The 19,234-nt window shown below is 42.7% G+C and overlaps 1 long non-coding RNA gene across 1 annotated transcript in view; it reads left to right on the top strand.

Moving 5' to 3' along the window:
* The window catches only part of LOC115157102 (uncharacterized), a 31,717-nt gene extending 13,275 nt beyond the window's left edge, over positions 1 to 18,442 (top strand). Inside the window, exon 3 of the long non-coding RNA XR_003868387.1 lies at positions 18,307 to 18,442. This is a non-coding gene — a long non-coding RNA (uncharacterized LOC115157102). The remainder of the gene's footprint in view (positions 1 to 18,306) is intronic.
* Positions 18,443 to 19,234: the final 792 nt, after the last annotated feature.

The following is a 19,234-nucleotide window of genomic DNA, read 5'->3' as shown; positions in this document are numbered from 1 at the left end:
AATGAACAAAACGACAGCAAACAGTCCTGTTAGGAAAATACTCAAACAGAAACAATTACCCACAAAACCCAAAGGAAAAACATGCTCCTTATGTGTGACTCCCAATCAGCAGCAACGAGCTTCAGCTGTGCCTGATTGGGAGCCACACACACGGCCCAAAACAAAGAAATACCAAAACAAAGAAAAAGGAACATAGAACGCCCACCCAATGTAACACCCTGGCCTAACCAAAATAAAGAACAAAAAACCCCTCTCTATGGCCAGGGCGTTACAGTACCCCCCCCCCCCCCAAAGGTGCGGACTCCAGCCGCAAAACCTGACTCTGAAGGGGAGGGTCCGGGTGGGCCTTCTTACGGCGGCGGCTCAGGTGCGGGACGTGGCCTCTGCTCCACCCTTGACGTCGCCCTCTTAGGTGGCGCACCTGGCCGCGCCGAAGGTCTGGTGGGCGATGGATGCGCCCGGCTGGCGGGCGACCCTTGTTGCGCCCGGCTGGCGATGGTTGCGCCCGGCTGGCGGGCGACCCTGGCTGCGCCCGGCTGGCGGGCGGCGATGGTTGCGCCCGGCTGGCGGGCGACCCTGGCTGCGCCCGGCTGGCGGGCGGCGATGGTTACGCCCGGCTGGCGGGCGACCCTGGCTGCTCCGACGGCACTGACCCAGGATTCACCAGGCTGGGGAGACATGACAGAGGCCTAGGCGTAGGCACAGGACTCACCGGGCTGGCGGGCGTCCCTGGCCACTCTGGCAGTTCAGGGCAGTCTGGCCACTCCGGCAGTTCAGCGCAGTCTGGCCACTCCGGCAGTTCAGCGCAGTCTGGCCACTCCGGCAGTTCAGCGCAGTCTGGCCACTCCGGCAGTTCAGCGCAGTCTGGCCACTCCGGCAGTTCAGCGCAGTCTGGCCACTCCGGCAGTTCAGCGCAGTCTGGCCACTCCGGCAGTTCAGCGCAGTCTGGCCACTCCGGCAGTTCAGCGCAGTCTGGCCACTCCGGCAGTTCAGCGCAGTCTGACCTCTCTGGCGACTGTTGACTGGCGGGCAGCTCTGACGACTGTTGACTGGCGGGAAGCTCTGACGACTGTTGACTGGCGGGAAGCTCTGACGACTGTTGACTGGCGGGAAGCTCTGACGACTGTTGACTGGCGGGCAGCTCTGACTGCTCTGGACAGGTGAGACCCACTGGAGGCCTAGTCCTGGGAGGTGGCACAGGATGGACCAGGATGGGGAGACCCACTGGAGGCCTGGTCCTGGGAGGTGGCACAGGATGGACCAGGATGGGGAGACCCACTGGAGGCCTGGTCCGAGGAGGAGGCACAGGATAAACCGGGCTGTGGGGGAGCACTGGAGTTCTGGTACGGACACTCTTTACCCACACTCCAGGCTGAATGCCCACTTTGGCACGGCACAGGCGGAGAGCAGGCATTGGGCGAACTGGACCCTCCCAGCGCTCTGGAGACACAGTGCGCAAAGCCGGCGCAGGATAACCTGGACCGAGGAGGCGCACTGGAGACCAGACGCGCTGAGCTGGCACCATCCGCCCTGGCTCGATGCCTGCACTCGCATGGCACTTGCGGGGGGCTGGTATGTAGCGCACCGGGCTTTGAACGCGCACTGGGGACACCGTGCGCTCCACAGCATAACACGGTGTCTTACCAGTACCACGCTGCTTCCGGTAAGCACGGGGAGTTGGCTTAGGTCTACCACCTGACTCCGCCAATCTCCCCGTGTGCCCTCCCACAAAAAAATTGTGGGGCTGCCTCCCGTGTCCGTTGAGCTCCCTTGCCTCGTACCAGCGCCTCTCAGCTCTCGCCGCCTCGATCTCCCACTGCGGGCGGCGATACTCCCCAGCTTGAGCCCATGGTTCACCTTCGTCCAGTAATTCCTCCCATCTCCAGGAATCCTGAACGATCCTCGCCATCTTCTCCAAAGTCCATGAGTCCTTCTCCTGGTGCCTCTTCTTCCTCTGCTGCTTGGTCCGTTTTTGGTGGGTAATTCTGTAACGGCTGTCTGTAAGAGGGAACCAAGGTGCAGCAGAGGATGTGCTCATCATTAGAATTTTAATTCAAATAAACAAGAGAACACTACAAAATGAACAAAACGACAGCAAACAGTCCTGTTAGGAAAATACTCAAACAGAAACAATTACCCACAAAACCCAAAGGAAAAACATGCTCCTTATGTGTGACTCCCAATCAGCAGCAACGAGCTTCAGCTGTGCCTGATTGGGAGCCACACACACACACGGCCCAAAACAAAGAAATACCAAAACAAAGAAAAAGGAACATAGAACGCCCACCCAATGTAACACCCTGGCCTAACCAAAATAAAGAACAAAAAACCCCTCTCTATGGCCAGGGCGTTACAGTAATATTCAGGATTATAGAGATCTGTGTTAAATTATATACAATTGTGTAATTGCTCAAGTGCGTAAACAGTATGTAATGTAAGTAATTCAAGCACATTGACTAGGTCATAAATAAATGTACCAAATTATGGCACATCCCTTTCCAAACAGATGATACAGTTAGTTTCACCCGCAAGGCCCTTTTATGCCAATGTTTTAGTTAACCTTTCTCACAGCTTTTTGACTGTTGTTTGGTGTAAATGAGAGATTCCATTGTGATTTTTATGAGTGCAATTTGGAGCCACAGACTCACTCACATTCATTTGTATGCAGACAGAATATGTGGTCCTCTGAGAGTTAGCTGGTAAAAAGCCTTTGAAATAGGTTTCTGTATTCATCAACTGAACTTGAATGACTTTGAACAGCCAGACTGAAAACATCTTACTGCTTACCCACAGCTAAGTAATAGCCCATATAAACCATGTACAATACACACACACCCACACACACAATTTGCACATTTTCATATCAGGAGCCAGTAGTGCATTGTTCAAAATAATGAATTCACACGAGAGCATTGTGGTCTCCTTAAAAATATTCCAAAGAGGACCACAACATTCAATGTCTGTCATTTAGAAGTGCTGCACTGAGGATTGGCGGCGCTACAGGGATGGCTTCCTCTCTAGCCATGGACCATATTTATGAAAGCTGTCCAGGTTTTGTGGTCTGGGCCAGTGGGGCCACCCTAAAGTGCTTAATGCAGTTCCCATTCCCACATCCTGGTCATAATCACCTCTTCTCTGGCCCATAGGGAACCTCTTGTCTTATGACATTCACACTGTTGCCATTAAAAGAACATGTCATAGTGATCCTGCTTGATTTGTAACAAACAATGTTGTTGTCAATATTTTTATAATCATGATCTTGACATTTGCAGTATGGTTATTGCTATAAATAATAGCCTGTGTTACTATCAATATCTTAGCAAGCGTGGCCATTTCCCAGCTCTCATGAGACTGGCCCTAACTGAGGAGCATACAGAGGTATAATTCCTTCATATTCTCAGGGAAATATGCAGGTGAAGGTTAAGGATGTGTGGCTGGCCTCTGGGATGGAATATAGTCGGGTACAAAGCCAATTGTCTGACTCAAGGTCGAGTACAGGGTCAGGTCTTTCTCATGAGGGGGATGCAATGAGTTTAGTCTGAGAGACACACACAGTTTCTCTCTGAATATCCTCTTTCTCCATTCTTTCCTCTGTTTTCTTCATTAGTATATTCATGTTTCACACAAGCCTTGGCCCGAGCTGGTGTCCTAGAGTGTGCCTGTTTTATAGCGGTGATTAATATGTAAAACATTAATGAGATGCTGGAAAATGGAGGGAAAACTGCAATAAGGGATAATAAGTGTCCTTTGTTACAGCTCCTATACAGTACATGTTTATATGCCTTGTTTAGTGTTTACCAGAAAGGATCTTAGGATCATTTTTTATTTATTCATTGATTAAAGCCATTAACTGGGCAGATGACCACCTAACCTCAGTTTGAAATAAGAGCTTATTAGAATGCACCTTTTAATGAGATAGTGGGTTATACCCCTAACTTACATTTTTGTACCTGCTTTTCTGCTTTTCTGTAAGGAGCAGAGCTAGCCTCTCACTGCTTCTTTCTGTCCATCCCTCATTAGAGGTGTGAGGTGAATCCAGTAGCATTAGCAACGCGGTAGGGTTCTTGAGTTAATACTGTCCCTAAGTGTTTATCGTTCTATGCTCCGGGCATCGTCTCCCATTATTCAAACACTAATTTAGCCTCTTAAACCTTCTCCTACAATTTCTATGGCCATGTGGACATCTAATTAACATAATAATACAAAATTTGTCTGTTTAAGCTCTTTTTTATTTTTAGATTTGTTTTTTTTGCATGGCCTGCGTCTCAGATGTGCAAAGATGAGACTCTTACGAACATGATCGCGTTCTCCGTAGGGCTGACCCCATTTAGTCGACTGGTCGATTGTTTGGTCGATAAACTGTTGGTCGACCGAGATTTCTTAAGTCGAGCAGTTGCAATTTATTTATTTTATTCATGGTGCACAAGACACCTATCTGATTTGCGCCTGTCTCAGTGGACTAATCCATTGCAGAGGCCATGGGGATGGTACAGCCCATCACTCTAAGAAATTGTATATGTTTATATTATGTAAAAATAATGGTGCAACACTAATAAATCTAATTTTATTTTATAACGAATGTGCTTTCTCCCACATTGGATACAGTCGCTGTCCGAGGTTCTGAAACATCTTTAGTGCGCTGTAGAATTGCCGCCTTTCCCTATGATGCTTTGTGCATAATAGCAAAGTTAACCAGCATATTGGGATTGAGAAAAATATGGCAGAGGGAGCAGCAGCAGAGACGAGGAAACTGCCCTTGCCTTAACCTAACTGTCTAAGAAAATTGAGGAGAGTGGAATCCCTAACTTAATTAGGTCTATAACCCATAGCCTAACTGTTTAATGTGCCTGGCTTTATAAATCATCCATATACAGTACCAGTCAATAGTTTGAACACAACTGCTCATTCAAGGGTTTTTCATAATTTTCACTAGTTTGTACATTGTTGAATAATAGTGAAGACATCCAAAACTATGAAATAACACATATGGAATCATGTAGTAACCAAAAAAGTGTTAACCTCTCTCGGGTATGTGGGACGAAATCGTCCCACCTAGTCAACAGCCAGTGGAATCGAATGGCGTGAAATACAAAAACCTTAAAAATCTATAACTTCAATTTCTCAAAGATATGACTATTTTACATCATTTGAAAGTTAAGATTCTCCTTAATCCAACCACATTGTCCGATTTCAAAAAGGCTTTACAGCGAAAGCAAAACATTAGATTATGTTAGGAGAGTACCCAGCCAGAAATAATAACACAGCCATTTTTCAAGCTAGCATATGTCACAAAAACCAAAACCACAGCTAAATGCAGCACTAATCTTTGATGATCTTCATCAGATGACACTTCTAGGACATTATGTTATACATGCATGTTTTGACGTTGTTTTCGTTCAAAGGCTGAAAGAAAAACATGGCCACTTCTCGGGGCCGCGCATCTCCTGTCTCTGAGCCACCAGCCTGACCACTCACAAACAGCGCTCCTGTACCTAGCCCAGAGACAGCAGAGATCTCATTCCACTTTCTGGCGCCTTCAGAGAGCCTATGGGAGCCTTATAAATTGTCACGTTACAGCAGAGATGCTATATTTTCGACAGAGATGCCACAGAAGCACAAGAAATGGTCGGAGAGGGCACTTCCTGTATGGAATCTTCTCAGGTTTTGGCCTGCCATATGAGTTCTGTTATACTCACAGAAGAGGTATACAGAAGATAACCAGCTTCGGTTTATCAAATAGGGCTATCTTCTGTATACCACCCCTACCTTGTCACAACTCAAATGATTCCACAAATTAAACTTTTAACAAGGCAAACCTGTTAATTGAAATGCATTCCAGATGACTACCTCATGAAGCTGGTTGAGAGAATGCCAAGAGTGTGCAAAGCTGTCATCTAGGGGTGGCTACTTTGAATAATCTAAAATCTTAAAATATATTTTGATTTGTTTAACACTTTTTTGGTCACTACATGATTCCATATGTGTTATTTCATAGTTTTGGATGTCTTCACTATTATTCAACAATGTACAAACTAGTGAAAATTATGAAAAACCCTTGAATGAGCAGGTGTGTTAAAACTATTGACTGGTACTGTATATGGATGATTTATAAAGCCAGGCACATTAAACAGTTAGGCTATGGGTTATAGACCTAATTAAGTTAGGGATTCCACTCTCCTCAATTTTCTTAGACAGTTAGGTTAAGGCAAGGGCAGTTTCCTTGTCTCTGCTGCTGCTCCCTCTGCCACATTTTTGTCAATACCAATAAGCTGGTTAACTTTGCTATTATGCACATAGCATCATAGGGAAAGGCGACAATTCGACAATTTTACTCATGTCTGCCACGGAGAACGAAAGCCCACAGTCCTTGGGAGCGGGCTGAGTCGGTGGCACTGTGTTATCCTCTAACCAGGTGAAAAAGGTGTTTAGCTTGTCTGGGAGCACGACATTGGTGTCTGCGACGTGGCTGGTTTTTCCTTTGTAATCCATGATTGTCTATAGACCCTGCCACATACGTCTCGTGTCTGTGCCGTTGAATTGTGACTACACTTTGTCAGTGTACTGATGTTTTGCCTGTTTGATTGCCTTAAGGAGGGAATAATTACACTGTTTGTATTCAACCATGTTCCCTGTCACCTTGCCATAGTTAAATGCGGTGGTTCACGCTTTCAGTTTTGCGCGAATGCTGCCATCTATTCACAGTTTCTGGTTTGGGTAGGTTTTAATAGACACTGTGGGAACAACATCCCCTATACACTTCCTTATAAACTCACTCACTGTGTCCATGTAAACGTCAATGTTATTCTTTGAGGCACCCAGAACATATCCCAGTCCGCATGATCAAAACAATGTTGATGCATGGATTCTGATTGGTCAGACCAGCATTGAATAGACCTTAACATGGGTACTTCCTGTTTGAGTTTGTGCCTTTTAGGAAGGGAGGAGCAAAAGGGAGTCGTGATCTGATTTGCCAAAGGGAGGGCGGGGGATGGCCTTGTAGGCGTCTCAAAAAGTCAAGTAGCAGTGATCTAATGTTTTTCCTAAGTGAGTACTACAGTCAGTGTGTTAATAGAACTTCGGTAGTGTTTTCCTCAAATTTGCTGTGTTAAAATCCCCAGTTACAATAAATGCGGCCTCAGGATATGTGATTTCCAGTTTGCATAAAGTCCAGTGTAGTTCCTTGAGGGCTGTCGTGGTATTGGCTAGAGGGGGAATACACACGGCAGTGACTATAACCGAAGAGAATTCTCTCGGGAGGTAATACGGTCGGCATTTGATTGAGGTATTCTAGGTCAGGTGAACAAAAGGACTTGAGTTTCTGTATGTTACCACTATCACACCATGAATAGTTAATCATGAAACATACACCCCTGCCTTTCTTCTTACTGGAGAGTTCTTTATTCCTGTCTGTGTGATGAACTGAGAACCCAGCTGGCTGTATGGACGTGGACAGTATATCCCAAGAGAGCCATGATTCTGTGAAACAAAGTATGTTACAGTCCCTGATTTCTCTCTGGAAGGATATTCTCGCCCTGAGATCATCTACTTTATTGTCCAGAGACTGAACATTAGCGAGTAATATTCTCAGAAGCGGTGGAAGTTGTACCCGCCTCCTGAGTCAGACTAGAAGTCCACTCTGAATATCTCTTCTCTGCCGGCGGCGTCTTAAGGCAGCCTCTGGGTTAAGTTAAATTGCCCTGGGGGGTACGAACAAAGGATCCAATTCGGGAAAGTCGTAATGCTGGTGAGTCACCGCCGCTCTGATATCCAAAAGTTATTTCTGACTGTATGTAATAACACAAACGTTCTGGGCTAATAATGTACGAAATAACACACTAAATACTGCAAAGTTGCTTAGGAGCTGGAATGAGAGCTGCCGTGTCTGTCGGCGCCATCATCTTCTCTTGATGAGAAACATGGCGCGCTCTTGATCTATTGATATCACTATTATGATCCTCATTACAATATGTAATGTCATTATCATTAGTAGGCTTTGTATAATAGCCTTGTATTACCACCATCGAGTTGTAGGCCCAAGAGCGCGTCTTGTTTAGTCTTAATACCCTAACTTACTTTGGCCTATATTTCAATATATAGGCTACTGTATCTATCGATCGATCAATCAATCATTCATTCATTCATTCATTCATTCATTCATTCATGCCATCTCACAGCATACAAGACATTCATACTTTCAAATGCAATCAGCATTTTAGTTTTAAATAACAAAGGGAGCTTTGAATAATTAGCCAAAACAATAAATAAACTGCAATTCACGAATGCATGCAACTGTTTTTAGTCTGCTGTAATAAAGGATTTATATATCATTTTTTTTCTCCATAAGAACAGACTCTCTGGTACACTTATTTATTTAGTGTTGTTTATTTAGTCTGTTCCAAATAGTCAGGAAAAAAGTATAATATTGCAATCTAACTGTTTGGCACACGATACTCACGCAACGCTTGCTCCATAACCATCCTTTTTCTGGATCTCCAGTAGTTTCCACAACTAAGTCAAATGTCTTCCACAGTTCTGACTTCTCCTTTCCCTCCTGAGCAACCAGTAAACATTCCCCCGTTTTGAGTTTCTTTTTCACGTCCATCAAATCCATTTTTCTGTCACGTGTTACTGTTCTCGAGATTGTTCATAACAATTTATTGATGTGATTATGTTAGACTAATAAGTCAGGCTCTATTGGTCGCTTACATGTTTCACGTAAAGAGAGCAAGAGTTGAGGGAATGTTTTTCCTAAACAAATTAGGGATTTCGATAACAGAACTTTTCAGTCAGAAACGAGTAACTAAATGGCTGCATTGATGTTGCAGCTTCAGCACGGCCAGCGTAATAAACACTTGCTGTGTTGTGGTGCCTTTTCACTGCAGTAGAGAGGAGAGTGAGACAACGTGCGCCAGTCACACAGGCACTTGATATAATTACACAGGCACTTGCTCTTTCTTGAGTCATTTGTGTGTCTTAATTATTTAATCAAACCGTGTGCTTAAAGCATCAGACAACTCAGTGCATACTGTATGTATATTATTTTATTTATGTGTCTGTCTATATATGTAAAAATATGTTTAAACATTTCGACCAATCGATTGGTCGAAAGAACAGGATGACTCTCGGTTGAGCAAGTTTTTTTTTTTCGGGGGGAAAACCCTAATTCTCAGTTTTTGCTCTACGACCCCACAAGCGTCACGGGACTCATCTGAATTTGGTACAGCCTCTTTTGCCAACTTCTTCTGTCTGTAGCCTCCGAACAGTTTGGGCTACACACTAATCTGGAAAGGTGAGTCTCTCACTAACACGCACATGTCGTTTTTTTGCTCTAGGATGCCCACAACCCTCACAAGACTTGTCTGAAGGTCAGCGGTACCAGTTAAATTTTTTTTTATGGAAGTATATATGGAGATAGTTTAGTGTGTAAAATAAGGGGTTAAATACATGTCCCCACCCCAAAAAAATATAGTTTCCTGATTTTTCTTATATCTCAGATATAGGACACACACTTCAGAACAAACTTCCTTTTGAATTTCTGTTGTTCCATATAGTGAATCTGTTATTCAATGCATTTCTGTGGGCTAATGGCAGTAATGCCAAATTCAATATTTCATAAAAAATAAAAAAATGGTACCTTTTAAAATTCAAAATCAAATAGCTAAATGATCCTTGGCATGACCATGTTAAAACAATTGCATGTGTTAGCTTAGGCTCTAAAGGGTTGAGTGGAGGCGCAGAGAGATTTGCAAGATCAACAAAAACATGACAGGTGGGAAGTGGGAAAAGCGAGAGGAAATTATAGCAGATTGCATTGTGTTTGTGTCAAAATGACAAATTTCAAAGAAACATTTACCATCTGTCAGTGTGAGAATAACGCCTCTCCGCTTCATTGCAATAACAGCAGTGACCTTTTTCCCTAATTGCAATTACAATGACTTACTGTACTGTGTTCGTGATCAGAGGTATTTCACAGCTGTAAATCTGACAGAAAGGAATTTAGGAGATGACCAATCAGGAGTGAGTTTAAAGGGCCCAGGAGAAATGTCAGAGTAGGAAATCAGCTTGCTAAGAACAACAGGGGCTATTATGACCTTATATCCCTGTTATGTTAAAGTATACCTTATCTTTTTCTCTTTAGAATAAAATGTTGCTGTAATAGCATTGTTTAGCACTAGTGTGAGAGATTCCACCATTACATGCTCTGTGTTCTGATTCTTCTATCCTTGTCTTGAGTTCTGTGAGAATTGCCTCTCATTATCAGCCTTTGACCACCTCACTGTTTTATCAATAATTGCATTCCCCAGGAGCGTGTTAAAAAATGAGCTTGTCAGTATGTAACTGAAAGACAGGCGGTTTGGGCCTGATTGGCAGCACAGGAGCGATAACCTTTGGCGGAGAACGGCCTATTTAAACACATCAAAATGCAGTGGAAAATAACTTTTTAGCTGATTTAATGTATCAGTATTTATGAGAGGCAGTGAAACCCCAAACCAGTTACTGCCTCTCCTGGGACAAAATAAAACCCTCATCCATGAAATAAGAACTTGAGCTTCTCTTCCTTTTCATTTGTCGTTTCATTGACTATTTGGCAAGGCAATTTTTTTATGATGGTTTGAATGAATGTTGTGTATTTGGATTAGGACCCAAGCTCCATAAAACGTAAGCTGAAAGACACAGGTGTAACTGGAAAGCTAGCTCCGATGACAACGCAGTATCCATTGTAGACATTTGATTTTCACGTGCCCTGAATGTTCACAACCCAGCAATGTCTGATCTGATATGCAAGCACAGCGCAGCAAATATCAATAACAGTAATTGTCAAGTTCTGACTGCATGGAAGATATTTAGTGTGGATATATGACTACGATTAAGTGGTCTTGGGCATAAACATACACACACTTTTTAATGAATTAGTTATTCATGCCATGCTATACATGCTCTCTGTGCTAAGTATTGTTTCTTCTCTCTCTCTTGGTCACATTCTACTGAGTAAATTAGATTAGTTTGGGAAGCAGGCAGCAGCACTGTTTGGCTTTCTCTTTCATTGAAGACGTATTTTAATGAATCCTAATCTCCCAAAAGCCATTCCCATTTCATTCACCCTCCGTATCTCCTCCCTGCGTAACTCCTATAGCGCAGCATGCAGATTGTCTTTGGGTTTGGAGGGTAAATTGGTTATTCAGTCTCAGCCCCAGGATGGAATCAAATACACAAACTACTATGTAAATAAACCAACAACGTTGTATCATGCCAGGCTTCTGTCCTTTTAGGTTGGGTGGATTGGAGGAGGGGAGGGGTGAAGAATAAATATTACTTGTGCTTAAATACAACCTAACCGGGGACCTGACTGAATTAATCAATTTCTTGGTAACGTACACACTCACTCAACTGGGTGCATGTGCAGTATGTGCATGCCTGCATGTCCACGCAGGGCTCACACATTCTCACATTGCTAAAGCCACAACACATACATTCAAACAAATACATGGCATGCACTAGCCCGACTGATGGGTAATCGGCATTATTGCATATCAACTTGTGTTTGTGAGCATGTGTGTGTTAGTTTCCTCATTCCATTGAACCTCTCCCCCACTCTTCTGGGAAAGTCCTTAGAGTAAGGGGGTGGCTTATAGGGGGACAGATTGGAGTGACCGAGAGTCTGTGCAGAGGAATTCCACCCCTCCTTGTAGGAGCGACACTGGTGTGTGCTTGTGTGAGAGTGTGTGATTCATTCTCTCCGTGAGGGGAGAGTCATTCTAGAAGGGGCTGCTGGACCCCCAGGCCACACTCTCCCCTCCTGAAGCGCATCCCCAACATCCCTGCCTTCACCCTAACTTCAGAGGAGAAGGTGCGTCTGGGACTTTGAAGCCAGACATCGTGAGACTGCGTGAGAGTGAAAGACCCAACGCTCCACAGTCACCATGTCTGTTCTCATAGCCACTGGCCAGCTGAAGATAGACACCACCAGCTCCTCCAGAAAGGTAAGCATGGCCTTGTTAGTATACATACTGTGATGCTGCCTGGGACATTGTCTGTCTATCGGGGACTCTTATTGCTGACTGCCATGTTTCTGTAAGAGCAACAGGACCGCAAGGGACAGACATTATTTCAGACGCTCTTGATGGGCATGTGCTGCTGGATCATTTAATTTCTGATTGGCCTTTGAATAAACATGTTCAGTGTAAAATAATCACATTTTTCTCAGTGACGCTTTGGTTTCTACTAATGCATAGAACAAATTGTGAGGAAAGGAAAAGGGGATAATCTAGTCAGTTGCACAATTGAATGCATTCAACTGGAATGTTCATCGGCGCCCAGAGAGGAGTTGTTGTTGGGGGTTAACTGCCTTGCTCAAGGGCAGAACGGCAGATTTTTCCAACTTGCTCGGGGATTCCTTTTGTTTACTGGCTCAAAGCTTTAAACTGCTAGGATACCTGCCGCCGAGAGCTAAGCATTCCGTCAAGTATGCACTGAGGAAAATAACATTATCTAGAGACTTGTGGGTGAATAGAATAAGTCTTTTAGAGAGAATGTGAGGGCTTTTTGGATTTAGATTTTTTTTATTCTATGTTTAAAGTAGATCATGTTTCAAATCTGTCTTGGAGTATAGGGTGATACATTTGTTTGTGGATCAACTTGTTGCAAACAAACTCTGGATGAACTGAATGAACTCTTGACACAGATGTACAGAGGATGAAGTTGAACATCACCAACATATCTGATTTCTATGTTCTTCCTTAACCCAATAACACCTGATCTGACTCTTGCCCCATGTGGGGTAAGGATGATGTATAGTACTTTATACCATGAATACTCGTTTCTTATTGGCTTGAAGGGCATTCTAGAGCGTGCATTATTTGCCTTTAAAAGCGCATTCCAGCCGGTGTCTATTCTATAAGTTACCATCTATGATGTTAAAATGCCTATTTACTCTGTTCCATCTAACTGTGCAATACACTGTCTCATCAGCCCAGCCAAGCAATTTATAAACTTGATCTCCACTATAAAAAGCATCTAGACATTATTTGACATTTCTTTAAGTCTAACATTTAGTTTTCAACAGCGGAGATTTGTATAAACCTTGCTGTTATTCTGGCTGCACTTTTTGACCTGACTGTAAGTCAGCTGTAGTTGGCTAGCTCGCAAGCAAGGGATAAGAACGTTGCCAACCAGTATGGCAATGGAGCATTTAGAACGAACGACTGGGTCGCGTTCATAGATACAGAACACAAAGACTGAACGACTGGGTCGCGTCTCTAGCAACCAAACCGATGGAACGAACGACCAGCCAGCTTGGGTAGCAACTCTAGATTTGTGTTGGGACTATAACTTGTGGAAAGATGACATACTATGAATAAATTCATCAAAATAACGTTTTAATGAAAATATGTCAATCATTATTTGATAATGTAAGTAATCCGCTGGATAAAAGTGATAATGCCCTCGAAGCCGGTGTTTGGAGGATATATTGGCATGGTTTGCCGGCCCTCGACTTCGTCTCGGGTCTAACAACACCCATGCCAATGTATCCTCCAAACACCCGCTTCGAGGGCATTATCACTTAAATAGAGCACTGTATATTTGCACGGTATAATTCAATGGCTATAGTTCATTCTTACATGTTCTATGTTTGAGCTGCTTTTGCTAGTGTGTCGTGGAAAACACCTTCCACGTCATTCATTATTTTCCATAGAATGCATAGCCTCTTGTTGATTATCCCTTCCGTAACTAAATGCTTTTGACAGTGCATAATCACTCTGAATGATATACTACGGATTATCTATAGGTTGTGTCTTTTGATTCACACCATTGAATTCATTACATAGGAAGTAAGTTATACCCGGTATTCCAATGGCGAGAAGCATCAAATCTATGTAATTGAATGACTATGACACATTGGCATGCATGGCTCCTTAGCCAACACCAGTATATAACCACCATACACTATGGCAATGTTAAAACCACAGAGTCTGACAACTTTGAGGTGATCTGTGCTGTTTCCAAGCCTCTCAGTCAGAACACACAGCTGTAGAGCCATGTGGAGGTGTTAATGCTAACCGTGGGAAAATAGATGCTCCAAAATGAAGCAGTTAAGAAAGGCAATGAACGCCACAGCTGAATTGAGCAGTGTGAGGTGCAGAACGGGTGTGGAAGATGAGGTTTTTGCTATCTCCTGTGATTGACTGTGCCAATCACAGGAGACGAGCTCTGCATATGAGTGCATGCTCTGTTATTTTCTGTTATAACAAGACTTAATTTTGTACCTCAAGCCTCAGAATATCTTTGCTATTCTGTATCATGGGGTAGGACGTCTTGGAGTTAGGGTTTGACTATTGTGTACTTACTCTGTTTTGGCAGGAGCAAACTGTGGCCTCTTCCTCATCATCATCTGGTGTCACACTGCAGTCAAGCCTAGTAGCTATAGACCGTTCAGTCAGCTCCACATCATCCTGCATTAAAAGTCAATTTCCTCAGCCTTATCTTCTGCAATTTCAATTTGGACTGTAAGTCAGTGTGTCTTCCATTCTGGAATATACTGGATGGTTCAGAGCAGTTATTTGGAAGCACGATTAAAGTTTATATGGCAGATATTTCAGGACTGGTGTCAATCCTTTCAGAGAGCAATAGGCTATGCATTTTCACATTAATATTGATTTGCACATACTGTGTAAACTGAGACAGGTTTATGTTTACTGGCAAGTTATCATGGACATGGACTGTAGAAACATCTACAGTTGTGGACAGTCTCACTTGCAATATACTACATAGATTGGTCTCTCTTGGTTATACTACATGCATTAGGTTTCAGTTGGTTGTAAATACATGAATAAGAAGGGAATTAGCATTGAATGGTAAGTTCAACTAATTTAACCAGCTCCAGTGATCTGTGGAGACAGTTTTTCTTGATAGAACATGTCACAGCAGTTATAAAGTGCTTTGACTTGCAACAGATTGTAATTGCATTCACCAATGTTACAACAGGCTGAAATGAAAAGTGTTGTAATGGAGTGTTGAAGTATAATTGAATGATAACGAACGGATTCCGCTTCCAGAATCCTATTAAGTTTGGCCTTCAGTGAGGTATAATTACATTTTGATACACAGTGAGGAAGGCATGTGTTGTCAACCTTCAAGCAAGCAAGCGACAGTTCTGGTCTAATAGATTCTATAATTTTTATGGTTGAAATGCTGATGGAAATCCATTTAAAACCCGTTACAACTCGCAAGCCTTTGAAGTCTAAGATTTATCTTTTTTGTTTGTAATTAAAATCTAATGAAATTTTATATTATTTTGAATCACCATGCGCATACCAGAGTTGCGGATATTCCTTTTTTTGTTTGATACGTGCTTCTGTCCTGCACGTGATGAGTTGGATGTACATATTTTTCAAAATTTTCTGATTAGAATTCATGGACAATTTTGTATGGGTTGATAGATTTTTCGTAAGGGAAAATCAAGTCTAACATTTATAAGTAGAAATTACAAACTTCCCAAGCCTTTTTTAACCTCAAATACACTACATGTTTCTCCTGCAACAGTGATCAAATTAAGATCCTACATCTGTAGAGGAAGTTTAGCATTATTTTATGAAGACACGGCTCACCATATCTAATGTGACAGTGCAGTCCCATCACAACCCTGGCTGTGTGATTAAGTCATCTCTTTGACTTCCCTGGCATCAGGGAATTATTAGGTCCTTACAGATGTCGGCACTTAATATGACCCATTTTGTCGCAGGAGGAAAATAATCCTGGAGCAGGAGGATTTGAATGAATATTGAATATTTCAAATCAGTTTGTAGGCTATACAATGTAGTACCGTGCCTAGGGGGCTATGGTTTGGGGAAGGCTCTGCGAACCAACAGATCTCATACCATCAAGTATCATCAATTCTCATGGCTTGATAAACCATTGTAAACTGACATAGCATTGTGGTCTGAGCAGCATGCTTCGCTCCAAGCATCATGAGTTCACGCCCAGTTCTGGGCAATCTTTATTATTTAACCAATCCAAAGACAGCTGCTTGCTGTCTACCTGCCTCCAAAGGCACCTACATTAGTAGGTAGCACTTTTTCTGTAGGTTACTGGCATTTGGGACAGGATTTGAAGGCAGCATTGCGTGATAACGCATTCACATTCCACCAAACGCTAGACATTTGTAGCCACTTTAGAAAAAAGGGTTCCAAAAGGGTTCTTCGTCTGCCCCCATATTATCACCTGGAAACAAAAAGTGTTTTTCTGACATGAATAATAACTAAACAAGTAGCAGAATGGATCTCCTCAGTACCTTTTAATGAATGAAGTTGACACAAACCAGAATAATTAGGTTACGGTATAGGGTCCATCTCTCGCATATTGATTGGTCTGCTGGTCCATGGTTGTGAACATGACAGGTAAGCTTGCATGCATGATATCATGCAGGTAAAAACAAATTATAATAAGCTAAATAAGCTATTTTACTGACTGTTCTAAGAATGATTAATAGACAGTAGTGTTTCAATGTGAAGCCAATATTGCATTTGAGCTGCTGTTTTTTTCTAATAAGTAGGCCTGCATTGGAATTAATTCATACAACTTTTACAACCGTGCATATTATTAAATGACTCCGATGTTCAAATTAACATGGTTTTATATTCATTGATAACTAATATTGAAAGGTGATATGATGCAATCTAACTCTATTAGGCTGCTTCATCTAAATGTAAGCTAAATGCATTGGATACAAAACAAATAGTGGCATGTGATAAAGGATAACATGTCCAATATTATTATGTAAATTCATATCAAACAGGAATATACAGTGCATTTGGAAGGTATTCAGACCGCTTGTTTTTTCCCACATTTTGTTACGTTACAGCCTAATTCTAAAATTGTTAAATAAAAATGTTTCATCAATAATCTACACACAATACCCCATAAAGACAAAGCGAAAACAGGCTTATAGATTTTTTTTGCAAATTTATTAAAAATTCAAAACAGAAATACCTCATTTAAATAAGTATTCAGACCTTTTATGCGCCTTGAAATTGAGCTCCGGTGCAGCGCATGTTAAAGCAAAAACCAAGCCACGAGGTCGAAGGAATTGTCCGTAGCACTCCGAGAGAGGATTCTGTCAAGGAACAGATCTGGGGAAGGATACCCCAAAAATTCTGCAGCATTGAAGGTTCCCAAGAACACAGGGCCCTGCATCAATCTTAAATGGAAGAAGTTTGGAACCACCAAGACTCTTCCTAGAGCTTGCCGCCCGGCCAAACTGAGCAATCGGGGGAGAAGGGCCTTGGTCAGGGAGGAGACCAAGACCCCGATGGTCACTCTGGCAGAGCTCCAGAGTTCCTTTGTGGAGATGGGAGAACCTTCCAGAAGGACAACCATCTCTGCGGCACTCCCCCAATCAGGCCTTTATGGTAGAGTGGCAGATGGAAGCCACTCCTTAGTAAAAGGAAACATAACAGCCCTCTTGGAGTTTTCCAAAAGGCACCTAAATGACTCTCAGACCATGAGATACACGATTCTCTGGTCTGATGCAACCAAGATTGAACTCTTTAGCCTGAATCTCAAGCCCCATGTCTGGAAGAAACCTGGCACCATCCCTACGGTGGAGCATGGTGGTGGCAGCATCATGCTGTGGGGATGTTTTTCAGTGGCAGGGACTGGGAGACTAGTCAGAATCAAGGGAAAGATGAACGGAGCAAAGTACAGAGATCCTTAATGCTAACCTGCTCCAGAGCGCTCAGGACCTCCGACTGGGGGCGAAGGTTCACCTTCCAACAGGGCACGACCCTAAGCACACAGCCAAGACAACGCAGGAGTGGCTTCGGGACAAGTCTCTGAATGTCCTTGAGTGGCCCAGCCAGAGACCGGACCCGATCGATTATCTCTGGAGAGATCTGAAAATAGCTGTGCAGCGAAGCCCCCCATCCAACCTGACCGAGCTTGAGAGGATTTGCAGAGAAGAATGGAAGAAACTCCCCAAATACAGGTGTGCCAAGCTTGTAGCGTCATACCCAAGAAGACTCAAGGTTGTAATCGCTGCCAAAGGTGCATTAACGAAATACTGAGTAAAGGGTCTGAATACTTATGTAAATATTTCTACAACCCTGTTTTTGCTTTGTCATTATGGGGTATTGTGTGTAGATTGACAAGGGAAAAAACAATTAAATCAATTTTAGAATAGGGCTGTAACGTAACTATATGTGGCAAAAGTCACGGGGTTTGAATAATTTGTATACCGAATGCACTGTATGTATATATTTAGTGAAATGAATACAGCGTTGTAATATTATTGATTATTTTTTATCCTTGCAGGGGATTAGACAGATGAACTGCAGTCATCAGATGCCCACGCCTCAAAACCAGAAACATGTGGAGACATCAACACTTGTAATTTTGAATAAATGTAAAAAAATATATCTTCTTTTTCCTGTATCTGTGGCTGTCACGTCCTGACCAGTAAAAGGGGTTAATTGTCATTATAGTTGGTCAGGGCGTGGCAGGGGGGTGTTTGTTTTGTGTGTTTGGGTATTGTGGGTTTAGGTTCTAGTTTTCTTATTTCTATGTTAAAATCTAGCTTTTCTATGTGAGTTTTGTCAATGACCTCCAATTAGAGACAGCTGATTGTTGTTGTCTCTAATTGGAGGCCATATTTAGTTGTTTGTTTTCACTGGTTTTTGTGGGTGGTTGTTTCTAGTATAGTCTGTGCACCTTACTAGACTGTTTTTGTCGTTTGTTTATTTTGATTAAGTGTTTTCTTTAATAAAATTAAGAAGATGAGCACTTTACCCGCTGCGTTTTGGTCCACTCAATACGACCCTTGTGACAGTGGCGGTCACAAAATTTTGTCAGCCAGTGATTGTCAAGCAAATAACTGTCGGTCTCACGGTAATTGACCATTAATTAACATAAACACATTTAGCATCTCCTGGCTTCCACACAAGCCACTGATGCAGACCTTTGGAGAATCTACATTTTAAAAAGTCTAATAAATCCATGTAATATAGCCTACACATTCACAATAAACCCATTATTTATTTTAGACAGGTCTAAACAAAAATGATATAAAGAAAATGTAGCCTATTTCAGAATAGAATTACATACTCTGTTGTCCTTATGTTAGGTCCTGGGGTGGCTATGCCAAATGGCTGTCGGCTACACCAGTTTATTTAGCAGACAAGATTTGCTTAGAATTCCTTGGCATTATTTTTATATTATTTAGCAGACAAGATTTGCTTAGAAT

Source organism: Salmo trutta, chromosome 21 (genome assembly GCF_901001165.1).
Source record: "Salmo trutta chromosome 21, fSalTru1.1, whole genome shotgun sequence".
NCBI classification, from domain to species: Eukaryota; Metazoa; Chordata; class Actinopteri; order Salmoniformes; family Salmonidae; genus Salmo; species Salmo trutta.
The sequence above is the reverse complement of the archived record's forward strand: the minus strand, read 5'-3'. Positions and strand labels throughout refer to the sequence as shown.